Source organism: Oncorhynchus masou, chromosome 24, assembly GCF_036934945.1.
Source record: "Oncorhynchus masou masou isolate Uvic2021 chromosome 24, UVic_Omas_1.1, whole genome shotgun sequence".
Lineage (NCBI taxonomy): Eukaryota > Metazoa > Chordata > Actinopteri > Salmoniformes > Salmonidae > Oncorhynchus > Oncorhynchus masou.
This window is the reverse complement of record NC_088235.1, coordinates 45,488,184-45,503,811: the sequence shown is the minus strand read 5'-3', so window position 1 is coordinate 45,503,811 and position 15,628 is coordinate 45,488,184.

Below are 15,628 nucleotides of genomic sequence, written 5' to 3'. Positions count from 1 at the left end.
TGAATAATCAAATCACAAAAGCTTAAACAAAACGGCCCTTTAACCCCTGCCTCTATAGCTGAGCTGTCTAATGAGCGTCATTTGTGTACATCCCTTTCAAGTGGTCTTGGAGGAATTAAAATACCTATTCTGATAGATGTACTCATACGATAAGCAGGGGTACAAAAAACACAGTCTCTGACTCTTCATCATACAGAAATGCTACCAATATGATCTAAATTCTGGCAATATTAGTTTTCTGTAAAACAAACTGTACATGTCCGACACTACATGAAATAAACATCAAAAGCTGGCATTTAAATCCTAGACTGTTAATGAAGCTTCGTATTCACTCTAGTTTCATATACAGTACCAGTCAAAAGTTTGAGACACGTACTCATTACAGGTTGTTGTTTTTTTTTTGCTTTGCTGTGATTTATTTAGAATTCAAGGCACACTAAACCAGCATGGCTACCACAGCATTCTGCAGCGATACGCTATCCCATCTGGTTTGCACTTAGTGGGACTATCATTTGTTTTTCAAAAGGACAATGACCCAACACATATGTGGGAACTCCTTCAAGATTGTTGGAAGGGCATTCCAGGTAAAGCTGGTTGAGAGAAGGCCAAGAGAGTGCAAAGCTTTCATCAAGGCAAAGGGTGGCTACTTTGAAGAATCTAAAATCTAAAATCTATTTTGATTTGTTTAACACTTTATTGGTTACTACATGATTCCGTGTGTTATTTCATAGTTTTGATGTCTTCACTATTACTCTACAATGTAGAAAATAGTAAAAATAAAGAAAAACTCTTGAATGAGTAGGTGTGTCCAAACCTTTGACTGGTACTGTACATTATCAGATAAGTCTCCATAAGCACTTGTCTTTGGCTTTCGTTTAGAGCTACAATACAGTGTGTGCAGGCTTTTCTTCAGTCCAGCACTGGCACCCGTCTGGCAGAATAACAGGCCTTTATATTATACAGCAATAAACAATAGAGGAATGTAGTACGTCTCATGTTATGTAGGATACCAAATTTCACGATTATATTTTGTCAGACCTGGCAGAACACACACACACACACACACACACACACACACACACACACACACACACACACACACACACACACACACACACACACACACACACACACACACACACACACACACACACACACACACACACACACACACACAAAGACTTACATCCCGCTGACAAATGAGAATTGCAGGATTTGTACTGCCCTGTTGACATTGACATCATGAAACAAAACAAAAGCAGCTTATATATTACATCAATTTAGCACATTTATTTCACAATTCTAATCATATATTTAGATGATAACAGAATTTGGTGAAAGCAGAAAATCTTTGGAATGAAAACAGACAGTTTCATTATCCCATGTTACTGTAACAATACAATGAATTGGGCATAAGCAGAGAGTAAACATACTGTAAGCAGACATAAACAGAGTGTACAGGATATTCGGAATGCATGTTTTCCTTTCAACAAACACATACAATGTAATCCTCCAGATAAGATGGTCACGACAACAATAGAAGAACAGTGATGAATGTGGTCAAATATTGTGAAAAGACAAAGAATGTTCTTCAGGTGTGTTCAGGTATCCAAATGTACCCTCTAGAGCACATATGTCAGAGTCAAGGCCCGCGGGCCACATCCGGCCCGCGAGAAGGTTTTTTACGGCCCCTGGGATGATCTTGATTTATTATTAGAACCGGCCCGCAGACCGCAGCAAGCCGGCAGCCCGCAGATCTTTTACACGCACCAATACTACATTTCCCACAATGCAACGGTGACGCACCGAGCAGTAGGCTGCTTCATTTCAATATTTATTGGCACAGCAGTCGTCAGCATCACAGTAAAATTAACTTTCAGATACCCATCAAAAATGGCAAAACGGAAGGTGGACACTGAGAACCGGGGTTTCAAACAAGGTGGGAGTCGGAGTATATGTTCACGGAGGTAGCTGGAAAACCTGTGTGTCTTCTGTGTGGAGAAAGTGTGGCGGTACTGAAAGAGTATAATCTGAGACGACATTATGAAACGAAACACGCGGACAAAAACAAGAATATGGACATGGAACAAAGGCTACAAAAGGCAGAGGAATTAAAACGAGGCCTCAAATCTCGACAGGCTCTGTTCAAAAAAGCCAAATCACAAGGCCAGGCTGCTGTCAAGGCCAGTTTTATTTTGGCAGAAGAGATCGCTAAATCAGCCCGGCCATTTACGGAGGGGGATTTCATCAAAAACTGCATGATTAAAGTTTGTGACGAAGTTTGCCCAGAAAAAGGCAACTCTTTTTAAATGTGAGTCTGAGCAGAAACACCATTGCCGAGAGAGTAGACCAGTTGTCCATCAATCTAAAAGAGCAGCTTGTGAAAAAGGAAAAGATTTCATTGCATATTCCTTGGCTGTGGATGAGAGCACCGACATTTCTGACATTGCCCAGTTGTCAATTTTCATCCGCGGAGTGGACTCCAGCCTAAGCGTGACAGAGGAGTTTTTGGCTTTACGTCCTATGCATGGCACAACTACGGGGCATGATTTGTATGAAGAGGTGTCAAGATGTGTAAATGAGATGGAGCTGCCTTGGGAAAAACTCGTGGGTTTGACAACCGACGGAGCACCTGCGATGTGTGGACACAGGAGCGGACTGGTGGCGAAGATACGGGAAAAGATGCAAGAGGAAAACGCGACAGGTGAGCTGACAGCTTATCATTGTATCATACACCAGGAAGCGTTGTGCGGTAAAGCCTTGAAAATGGAGCATGTAATGAGCATCATCACGCGCACAGTTAACTTTATCAGAGCCAAAGGTTTGAATCACCGCCAGTTCAAGGCATTTCTGACGGAGTTAGAAACGGAGCATGGTGATTTGCCTTATCACACAGAGGTGCGATGGCTAAGCCAGGGAAAGGTGCTTCAAAGATGTTTCGAGCTTCGTGAGGAGATTTGTCTGTTCTTGGACAGCAAAGGGAAAGACACAACACAACTCCGAGACGAAATGTTTCTGCGTGAAATGGCTTTTCTGTGTGACATTACGAGTCATCTGAATGCAATGAACTTGCAGCTGCAGGGTCGGGATCATGTCATCTCTGATATGTACAGTACAGTGAAGGCATTTAAAACCAAACTGACTCTGTGGGAGACGCAGATGCGGAAAGAAAATTTGAGCCACTTTCCCAGCTGCCAGACCATGAAAGAGAAGCTCTCTACCAGTGCGTTCCCGAGCGCACAGTTGGCTGATAAAATAGGTATGCTTGCCGCTGACTTTCGACGCCGATTTGCTGACTTTGAAGCACAAAAAAGCAGGTTGGAACTGCTCGGTAACCCATTTGCTGTTGACGTGGAAAGCTCACCACCAAACCTCCAAATGGAGTTGATTGACCTCCAATGCAATGATGCACTGAGGGCAAAATATGCGGCAGTGGGTGCTGCGGAGTTCGCCCGTTTCCTCCCCGACACAATGCCCCAGCTGCGCATCCAGGCTGCTCAAACGTTGTCTATGTTTGGCAGCACATACCTGTGTGAACAACTTTTTTCTTTGATGAACCTGAACAAAACATCACACAGAAGTCGACTTACTGCTGAACACCTCCACTCAATTCTGAGGATTTCCTCAGCTCAGAGCCTTACCCCGAACATTGATGAACTTGTGGAAAAGATGGGACACCACCAAGTATCACCCTCAACCTCAAACAAGTGAACATTACTGTGCAATCACATATTTAGAGTTTTTACTCAGTTCAAGTTTAAAAGTTAAAGTTTAATATTTGTTTTCACTGCATGTTACTTCTCCTTAAACAAAGTGTTGTTTTTGATTAATAGATTTTTGCACTTTATTTTTCTTGTATTTCAATCCAATTATATTTTAAAAATATTTCAGTTGAGTGGATGATAGAAAATTGCTATTATTGTTTTTTTCTTTGAAGTAAATTTAGCCCACTTTTGCTAAAATAGAAAATATAGGCTACTGATGGTGCCTTGAATACCGGTTTCTTTCATTTAATGTTCATGTTATGGGGATTTTTATATAAAGGAAATTTGTCTTTTGTGTCTGTTGAAAATTAAAGATTACTGACAGAGCCATAAGAAAATATTGCTTTATTTATCTGATCATATTGGAATATATTTGTTAGGTTTTCAGTAGGTTCAATTAGGTTCACTAGACTATATGCGTCATTTAAAAATTTTTCAATGAACATTCGAACAGTCCGGCCCTCGGCTTGTAGCTAAATTTTTTATTTGGCCCTCCGTCCATTTGACTTTGACACCCCTGCTCTAGAGTATCTACAGCTCCATCACTACTATCCCCTATCCCCTTTTCCTAACCTCTGTACTGTACGATTGTTGACGCTTGCCCAGTCATTCCACAGTATAAAGGGAGTATTGCACCAACTATGGAGGAAAAGGCACTGCAATCTCAACTAATTCAGCAGCAGCCTCCATTTACACTGAGTATCCAAAACATTAAGAACACTTGCTCTTTCCATGACAGACTGACCAGGTGAATCCCAGGTGAAAGCTATGATCGCTTATTGATGTCACCTGTTAAATCCGCTTCAATCAGTGTAGATGAAGGGGATGAGACAGGTTAAAGAAGGATTTTTAAGCCTTGAGACAATTGAGACATAGATTGTGTATGTGTGCCATTCAGAGGGTGAATGAGCAAGACAATATATTTAAGCGCCTTTTAACTGGTTATGGTAATAGGTGCCAGGCACACCTGTTTGTGTTAAGAACTGCAATACTGCTAGGTTTTTCAAGAATGGTTCACCACAAAAAGGACATCCAGCCAACTTGACACAATTGTGGGAAGTATTGGAGTCAACATGGGCCAGCATCCATGTTGAATGCTTGTGACACCTTGTAGAGTCCATGCCCTGACAATTGAGGCTGCTCTGAGGGAAAAAGTTTTTTTTTCCTAATGTTTTGTACACTCAGTGTATGTAGCCAAGTATATCAAAATATTTGTTTCATGAACAGAAACAAATACACACACTTTTATAGCTACATGGAAAAGTAAAGTCTACACCATAACAGCATCCCATATCCCGTCCAGTAGTCAGATATTGTTATTGAATATAACAAGACGAAGGGCAACATCTAAACAAAGATTAAACATTTCAATTCTAACCACAGTAAAGTGTTTTTCTGTGAAGACCATCAACCCAAATAGCGTAATTAATTATTTTCAAATTATTGAAATAGGCAGGATAGTGTAATTTGTTCTGGGTGCAATTATGCTTCAAGAATTTATATTTATGTGGATAAAATATAAATAATAAAGATAAATAAATAGTCTAAACATATGTAAATTCATTTCAAATGTGCAATGTGCAGGGAGTGTTTGATATGCATAGCATTTGATACAAGTGCAGTGAAATGATCGATGTCCGCATTTCCCGTTCATGAGCATCAATGACGTGGGGTGACATGGCCTACAGTTTTCATGTTTCTGAGAGGTGAATTATACAGTCGTTCTTCATTTCAAAACAATATGCTACAATTTATTTAATACCTATACCATTTTTATTTTATTTTAAATGTAACCTTTATTTAACTAGACAAGTCAGAACAAATTGACAATGACGGCGTACCCCGGCCAAATCCGGACGATGCTGGACCAATTGTGCGCCTCCCTATGGGACCTCCAATACCACCTGGAATCTAACCAGGGACTGTAGTGACACCTCAGTGCCTTAGACTACTGCACCACTCAGGAGCCCGAATTTCCCTATTCATTTGTAACTTTGAAATATGGATTTCACAAAGCTATAAATGGTGTTTTGTTAGTAAACATGTTTATAAAATGGTCATAGCCCAATTACACCAGTGGAGGGTCCACATAGGAGGAAGGGAAGGAACATTATCGGATCTGGAAGAGTCTGGCTGACTGGCGGCTCTGGAAGAGTCTGGCTGACTGGCGGATCTGGAAGAGTCTGGCTGACTGGCGGATCTGGAAGAGTCTGGCTGACTGGCGGATCTGGAAGAGTCTGGCTGACTGGCGGATCTGGAAGAGTCTGGCTGACTGACGGATCTGGCTGCTCCATGCTGACTGGCGGCTCTGGCTGCTCCATGTAGACTGACAGCTCTGGTGGCTTCTTGCAGACTGGCAGCTCCATGCAGACTGGCAGCTCCATGCAGACTGGCAGCTCCTTGCAGACTGACAGCTCCTTGCAGACTGACAGCTCCTTGCAGACTGGCAGCTCCATGCAGACTGGCAGCTCCGGTTGCTCCATGCAGACTGACAGCTCTGGCTGTTCCATGAAGACTGACAGCTCCTTGCAGACTGGCAGCTCCTTGCAGACTGGCAGCTCCTTGCAGACTGGCTGCTCCTTGCAGACTGGCAGCTCCGGCTGCTCCATGCAGACTGACAGCTCTGGCTGTTCCATGAAGATTGACAGCTCTGGCTGTTCCATGCAGACTGACAGCTCTGGCTGCTCCATGCAGACTGACAGCTCTGGCTGCTCCATGCAGACTGACAGCTCGGGCTGCTCCATGCAGACTGACAGCTCGGGCTGCGCTAAACAGGCGGGAGACTCCAGCAGCGCTGTAGAGGAGGAAGGCTCTGGCTGCGCTGAACAGGCAGGAGACTCCGGCAGCGCAGGAGAGGAGAAAGGCTCGGGCAGCGCTGAACAGGCGGGAGACTCCGGTAGCGCAGGAGAGGAGAAAGGCTCCAGCAGCGCTGAACAGGCGGGAGACTCCGGCAGCGCAGGAGAGGAGAAAGGCTCCGGTAGCCCTGGAGAGGCGGGAGGCTCCGGGCAGCGCAGTAGGTCGGATGCGTGGTGCTGGCACTGGTGGTACTGGGCCGAGGACACGCACAGGAAGCCTGGTGCGGGGAGCTGCCACCGGAGGACTGGTGTGTGGAGGTGGCACTGGATAGACCGGACCGTGCAGGCGCACTGAAGCTCTTGAGCACTGAGCCTGCCCAACTTTACCTGGCTCGATGCCCACTCTAGCCCGGCCAATACGAGGAGCTGGTATGTACCGCACCGGGCTATGCACCCGCACTGGAGACACCGTGCGCTCCACAGCATAATACGGTGCCTGCCCGGTCTCTTTAGCCCCCCGTTAAGCACAGGAAGTTTGCGCAGGTCTCCTACCTGGCGTAGCCATACTCCCTGTGAGCCCCCACAAGAAATTTTTGGGGCTGACTCTCGGGCTTCCAACCGCGTCGCCGTGCTGCCTCTTCATACCATCGCCTCTCCGCTTTCTCCATCTCCAGTTCTTCCTTGGGACGGCGATATTCTCCAGGCTGAACCCAGGGTCCTTTACCGTCCAGTTCGTCCTCCCATGTCCATACCTTCTCTCGCTGCACCTTGGGGCGGCTACACTCCCCTGGTTTAGCCCAGGGTCCTCTCCCATCGAGGATTTCCTCCCAAGTCCAGAAAGTTTTGTCAACCTGCTCCTGCTGCGGCTGTTGCCTGTTACCACACCACTTGGTCATGTTGTGGTGGGTGATTCTGTAACAACGTTCTTCTGTTGAAGGAGGAGCGGAACCAAAATGCAGCGTGGTGGTTACTCAAGTTTAATGATGGAAAAATGACTTGACTTGAAAATACTGAAATGTACAAAAACAACAGACGGAAACGTGAAAAAACTATACAGCCTATCTATACAGCGAAACTAAACACAGAGACAGGAACAATCACCCACGAAACACTCAAAGAATATGGCTGCCTAAATATGGTTCCCAATCAGAGACAACGATAATCACCTGACTCTGATTGAGAACCGCCTCAGGCAGCCATAGACTACACTAGACACCCCACAAAACCCCAAGACAAAAACACACCACAATAACCCATGTCACACCCTGGCCTGACCGAATAAATGAAGAATAAACATAATATATTTCGACCAGGGCGTGACACCGGAGGACAGCTAGTTTCTGTCCACCTCTGTGTACAATGACTTCAATACAAAACCTAGGAGGCTCCTGGTGCTCACCACCTTCCATAGACTTACACAGTAATCATGACAACTTCCGGAGGACATCCTCCAACCTATCAGAGCTCCTGAAGCATGAAGTGACATGTTGTCCACCCAAACAAAGTATTAGAGAAAATCTATTACAGAAAGCATAAGCTACAGCTAGCTAGCAGTGAAGTGCATACAATGTGGTAAGTAGTTTCAAAGAGAGAGAACAATTACGGAGAAGCAAGGGAGATAGAGAGATATTTTGTTGTATTTTCTTCACTTACTTAGTGAATGTAGCTAGCTAGTTTAGCCTACTCAAACACCCGGCTCAAACAAAGAGGGGTGCTATGTTAGTTAGCTGGTCATGGCTATCCAACACTGGAACTCTTCCAAGTCAAGGTAAGATTTTGGTTTTATTAACTTATTGCCACTGGGGTGTAACTGCTAAACTGCTTGCTGCTAACTATACGCTGTACTGCATGATTGTAGCAAGTTTACTAGCGCGTTAGTTCTAGTAGCTATGTTGACTATGACGTTAATATGGTGACAACGATGAAGGCTGTGTGTAGCGTTTTTTTCACCTGGTCACAGAAAGCTGATCTGTTGCGTACTGAAGTCCACAAGCAAAGGGAAAAGGTGAAAGGAGGAGAGCGCATAGATGTGAGAAGGAATACAACGATCAAAGGGATCATGCTGTTTGTATGTGGCTGCTATGAAAGTGAACTTTGTTTGCATGTAATCAGGGGTGCATTCATTCCACCCATTCTGTTGAAAAACATTTCTTAAATGGAAACAAACAGAACAAAACGGGGATAAACATACCTGAATTTGTCCAATAGAAACTTGCTTGCAACTGTTTAACTAATGATATAACCATAGATCAGCCAGATGCCGGCAAGAGTGTGCAAGGCGGCATTGAATGTGTCAATGTCTGTCACCGTGATTACTCCAATTTCTCTCGATCTGTTGTAAACTTTCATTCATAGGCTAGGTTGTAGCAACCTCATGATGGGTATAGAGACAATTTGAGTATCATGTAGTAGCCTAAACCTATCAATGTTACATTGAGCTGGGTGAATGGAATATGACTGACAGTTACCCAATATGCTGTAATCGAAATAAGGCCATCCTCATTAAAATAATTAGCGTCCTCCCTCATATTAAACAGCACCAACAGACACTGAATTCCACTTAAAATACATGCCACATTTATTAAAATGTACCTAATAAATGAAGCTGTCACAATATGTCTACATATTGTGGGTGTAACATCCTGTTAGGAAGGTGTTCCTAATGTTTTGTATACTCCGTGTATGAATCATATCTAGCACTTTACAGTAGGTGGTGGGAGTCAGCTCATCCATGAATGATAGCATCCTCAGAGAGCTGACCTATTGATTACTCATGAGGTTTGGTTTTTGTTATTCTATCGGAGAGGGTTACTGGACCACTGCAGGCAACATACAGTGCATTTGGAAAATATTCTGACCCCTTGACTTTTTCCACATTTTGTTACGTAACAGCCTTATTCTAAAACGGATTAAAGAGTTTTTTTCCCTAATCCATCTACACACAATACCCCATAATGACAAAGCAAAACCAGGATTTTAGAAAATGTTGCTACTCAGTACTTTGTTGAAGAACCTTTAGCAGCGATTGCAGCCTTGAGTCTTCTTGGGTATGACCCTACAAGCTTGGCACACCTGTATTTGGGGAGTTTCTCCTACTCTTCTTAGCAGATCCTCTCAAGCTCTGTCAGGTTGATGGGGATTGTTGCTACACAGCTATTTTCAAGTCTCTTCAGAGACGTTTGGCAGCGATTACAGCCTTGAGTCTCCTTGGGTATGACGCTACAGGCTTGGCACACCTTTATTTTTGGGAGTTTCTCCCATTCTTCTTTGTAAATCCTCTCAAGTTCTGTCAGTTTGGACAGGGAGTGTTGCTACACAGCTTTTTTCAGGTCTCTTCAGAGATGTTCGATCGGCATCAAGTCCAGGCTCTGGCTGGGCCACTTAAGGACATTCATAGACTTGTTCCGAAGCCATTTATGCATTGTTCTGAAGCCATTCATGTGTGTTCAGGGTCGGTGTCCTGTTGAAAGGTGAACCTTTGCCCCAGTCTGAGGTCATGCGTGCTCTGGAGCAGGTTTTCATCAAGGATCTCTCTGTACTTTGCTCCGTTCATCTTTCCCTTGATCCTGACTAGTCTCCCAGTCCCTGCCACTGAAAAGTATCCCCACAGCAGGATACTACCACCACCATGCTTCACCGTAGGGATGGTGCCAGGTCTCCTCCAGACATGATGCTTGGCCTTCAGGCCAAGATCTGAGAGTCTTTAGGTGCCTTTTGGCAAACTCCAAGTGGGCTATCATGTTCCTTTTACTGAGGAGTGGCTTCCGTCTGGCCACTCTACCATAAAGGCCTGATTGGTGGAGTGCTGCAGAGATGTTTGTCCTTCTGGAAGGTTCTCCCATCTCCACAGAGGAACTCTGGAGCTGTGTAAGAGTGACCATCAGGTTCTTGGTCACCTCCCTGACCAAGGCCATTCTCCCCAGATTGCTCAGTTTGGCAGCCAGCTCTAGGAAGAGTCTTGGTGATTCCATACTTCTTCTGTTTAAGAATGATGGAGATCAGGCTAGCATAGCGAGCTAGCTACTATTAGGTATTCCTGCCTCCCCATGGTGGAGTTTCTTGGGTATCAAATCAAATAAATTAAATCAAATTTGATCAAATTAGCTTGGTTATTCTAAACAGACCGTGCTGCGTTCAAAGGCTAGCTAGCCTAGCTTAGACTAAAGACCCTCTTGGTTAGCATGCATAACTTCTGGTGAATTAAGCTTTCTAGCGTTCTCCCAGAGCTATGGCAACCCCATTCATATGTTCAATTTCTGGAGTTGGAGACAGTAGAGAGAGTGGGACTTAAGTGCTCCTCTGGTCTTCACCGAGCCCAGGAACGGGCAGCGCGAGGCCAAACAGGTGTTGTACCTCAATTCCCTCCTTCAAGGAACAGTAGTTATAGCCATAACATTACGTTCCCTTTCAGTTAGTCAACTTCGGTATAACATACTATGGGGAAAATATAATCACGCCCCCAGCTGACCCCAACGGATACTAAATTAAAACAGCCTATGGCAGACCACCCAGACCTGATTACGACATATGCAGCAGTCTGGGTACTGAGCACATGGCGCACTGTCTAGTGAATTTCCCCTGTCCTACCCGTAAAAACCCAGTTTTAAAAAAATAGTTATTTTACTAGGCAAGTCAGTTAAAGAACAAATTCTTATTTTCATTGATGGCCTAGGAACAGTGGGTTAACTGCCTGTTAAGAGGCAGAATGACAGATTTGTACCTTGTCAGCCTGGGGATTCAAACTTGCAACCTTTTGGTTACTGGTCCAACGCTCTAACCACTAGGCTACCCTGCCGCCCCCTGTGGGTTACACTTGGAGGAGTGACATCCAAGTGATAAAACCTCACAAAATGTGTCATGAGGCCTAACTTGCAGCAGCACAAATATCTCTTATAGTTCAACAACGTCCAGATGAACCACAGACTGTGTGTGCGATAATAGCATGGTTGTGTCCAACCCTGCTTGTTCCCTCGACTCTGCTCCCAACCACCAATTGCCAACAGGGCCCATAACCTGTATCACTCCCACCATGGGGATAATGCTACACCCCTTGAACCATGTGAACACCATGAAACGTGGGGTAAAAGAGGGGCATTAAACATGGACAGTTGTAACTGGCGCCCGAGGAGATGGCTGCCGTTTATGGGCACCTAACCAATTGTGCTATTGTGTGTGTTTTTTGGCATTATTTGTAACTTATATCTCTTATGATCGAAAAGAGCTTCTGGATATCAGGACAGCGATTACTCACCTCGCACTGGATGAAGATTTTTTCTTTAATGAGTCGGACGAGAAGGATTTACTTCAGACACCGGACAAGGCCCAAATCCCATCATTCGCATGAAGAAGAGACAGAGATATTGGGGACGTAGGTCAGAGAGCCTTGTAAGGATCCGACGGCGAGTGGGTAAACCGCCTCGACTATCTGTCATATTAGCCAACGTGCAATCATTGGATAATAAATTGGATGAGCTCCGATAAAGACTATCCTACCAACGAGACTGTAAAACTGTAATATCTTAATTTGTCACGAGCCGTGGCTGAACGACAGCATGGATAACATACAGCTGGCTGGGTTTTCTATGCAAGATAAAACAACTGCCTCAAGGGGTGACAGTCTGTGTCTATTTGTAAATAACAGCTGGTGCACAAAATCGAATATTAAGGAAGTCTCAAGGTTTTGCTCGCCTGAGGTAGAGTATCTCATGATAAGCAGTAGACCACAGTATTTACCAAGGGTTATCATCTATATTTTTCATAAGCTGTCTATTTACCACCACAACCGATGCTGGCACTAAGACCGCACTCAACAAGCTGTATAATACCATAAGCAAACAAGAAAATGCTCACACAGGAGGCGGTGCTCCAAGTGGCCGGGGACTTTAATGCAGGGAAACTTAAATCTGTTTTACCTCATTTCTACTAACATGTTACATGTGCAACCAGAGGAAGAAATCTTGACACCACCTTTACTCCATACACAGAGACACGTACAGTACAAAGCTCTGCCTTGCCCTCCATTTGGTAAATCAGTGACCCTACGTACATACTCCAACCAGAAGCCATGGATTACAACATTTGCACTGAGCTAAAGGGTAAAGCTGCTGCTTTCAAGGAGCAGGACTTTTTTTATTTTACTTGGCAAGTCAGTTAAGAACAAATTCTTATTTTCAATGACGGCCTAGGAACAGTGGGTTAACTGCCTGTTCAGAACGACAGATTTTGTACCTTGTCAGCTTGGGGATTTGAACTTGCAACCTTTCGGTTACTAGTCCAATGCTCTAACCACTAGGCTACACTGCCTACTCTAACCCGGATGCTTATAAGAAATCCCGCTATGCCCTCCGACGAACCATCGAACAGGCAAAGCGCCAATCCAAACACACCTAGACATTCGTGAACAGGGCATGACCTCATCTATTCCCCCTCAGAAGATTGGAAAGATCTGGTATGCGTCCCCAGATACTCAAAAAGTTCTACAGCTGCACCATCGAGAACTGGTTGTATCATCACCTGGCATGGCAACTGCTCGCCCTCCGACTGCAAGGCACTACACAGGGTAGTGTGTACGGCCCAGTACATCACTGGGGTCAAGCTTCCTGCCATCCAGGATCTCTATACCAGACAATGTCAAAGGAAGGCACTAAACATTACCAAAGACTCCAGCCACCCTAGTCATAGACTGTTGTCTCTGCTACCGACACGGCAAGCAGTAGCAGTCTAGGTGCAAAAGGCTTCTTAACAGCTTCTACCCCAAGACATAAGACTCCTGAACAGCTAATCAAATGGCTACCCAGACTATTTGAACTTACCCTGCCCCCAACCACCATTTTTACACTGCTGCTACTCTGTTTATTATCTATGCCTAGTCACTTTACTTCTACCTACATGTACATATTACCTCAATTACCTCGACCAACCTGTGCTCCTGCATATCGACTCTGTACCGATACCCCCTGTATATATAGCCTCGTTACTGTTATTTTATTGTTGTCCTTTAATTCATGTTATTTTTCTAGTTAATTATTTTTTTTAAACCTTTTTGTAACTTCGGTTTATTTGAGTAAATACTTTCTTAACATTATTTATCTTAAAACTGCATTTTTTTGATAAGGGTTTGTAAGTAAGCATTTCACTGTTGTATGTGACTAATACAATTTAATTTGAAAACAGGTTCTGCTTCCTTGAGACTGTATAGCCTGCATGAAGCCCTTACCTCTTATGGGCACATTGCTCCGGCAATGGCTGATGCAGTACCCCATTTGAAGTAACTGAAAGTGGAGGCACTGTCTTCACAGCAATGTTTTTGTGGCACAACTGTTCGGGAGCTACTTCCTCATTGGAGGAGCACGCAAGCCCCTCTCTCTTTCTACTCCCTCCAACAATGAAAATAGGAATGGTGTGAATTAGTGTGAATCATTCCTATTCACACAAGGTTAAGAGCGGAATAATTGAAGAGTAGAACACTTATCACCTGTGGAAGGCAGGGCTTCCAGCGAGGCGCGAATTCGGTTGACCTAGTCAGGCGTGATTGTTGATCCGTCAACCAAAGTCGCGAGAGTGCGACTCCCCCCATAGTATGTTGTACTGAGGTTGACTGACTGAAAGGGAACAGCATATTTTTCTCTCTGACTCATGGCAAAAAGTATAGAATTGCAGGGAATGTACTTTAACTGGAAAATGTTCTCTTAGCCTCATGACTATGTGCGGTAGTCCGGTCCTGATTAATATACAAAATCTTCATCAGAAAAAGTCAGACCTTGAAACTCATTTACACTCAACATAGTCCTCAAAACTGGGGTCTCACAAGGGTGACTGTGTGGCCATGCATGCCTCCAACTCAATCATCGAGTTTAAGGACGACACAACAGGAATGGGCTTGATTACCAACCATGACGAGACAGCCTAAAGGGAGGAGGTGAGCGCATTCGGAGTGTGTCAGGAAAACAACCTCTCATTCAACATCAGAAAAACAAAGGAGATGATAATGGACTTCAGGAAACAGCAGAGGGAGCACCCCCCTATCCACATCGACGGGACAGCAGTGGAGAAGGTGGAAAGTTTTAAGTTCCTCAGCGTACACATCACGGACAAACTGAAATGGTCCACCCACACAGACAGTGTAGTGAAGAAGGTGCAACAGCACCTCTTCTACCTCAGGAGGCTGAATAAATGTGGCTTGTCACCGAAAACCCTCACAAACTTTCACAGATGCACAATTGAAAGCATCCTGTCGGGCTGTATCACCGCCTGGTACGGCAACTGCACCGCTCACAACCGCAAGGCTCTCCAGAGGGCTGTGCGGTCTGCACAACGCATCACCGGGGGCAAACTACCTGCCTTCCAGGACACCTACAGCACACGATGTCACAGGCAGGCCAAAAAGATAATCAAGGACAACAACCACCTGAGCCACTGCCTGTTCACCTCGCTACCATCCAGAAGGCGAGGTCAGTACAAATCTGGGACCGAGAGACTGAAAAACAGCTTCTATCTCAAGGCCATCAGACTCTTAAACATAGAGAGGCTGCTGCCAACATACAGACTTGAAATCCTTGGCACTAATAAATGGATCACTATTCACGTTAAAAATGCCACTTTAATAACGTTTACATATCTTGCATTATTCATCTCATATGTACACTACCGTTCAAAGGTTTGGGGCCACTTAGAAATGTCCTTGTTTTTGAAAGAAAATCATATTTTTTTGTCCATTAAAATAACATCAAATTGATCAGAAATGGCAGATTTTTTATGGAACCCGCAAAACACCAGTCTCAACGTCAACAGTGAAGAGGCGACTCCAGGATGCTGGCCTTCGAGGCAGTTAAAAAGAAAAGATTAAGGGCCTCCCGGGTGGCGCTGTGGTTAAGGGCGCCGTACTGCAGTGCCAGCTGAGACTGGGTTCGCGCCCAGGCTCTGTCGTAACCGGGAGGTCTGTGGGGCAACGCACAATTGGCCTAGCGTCGCCCAGGTTAGGGAGGGTTTGGCCAGTGGGGATATCCTTGTCTCATCACACACCAGCAACTCCTGTGGCGGGCTGGGTGCAGGTGTTTCTTCAGACACATT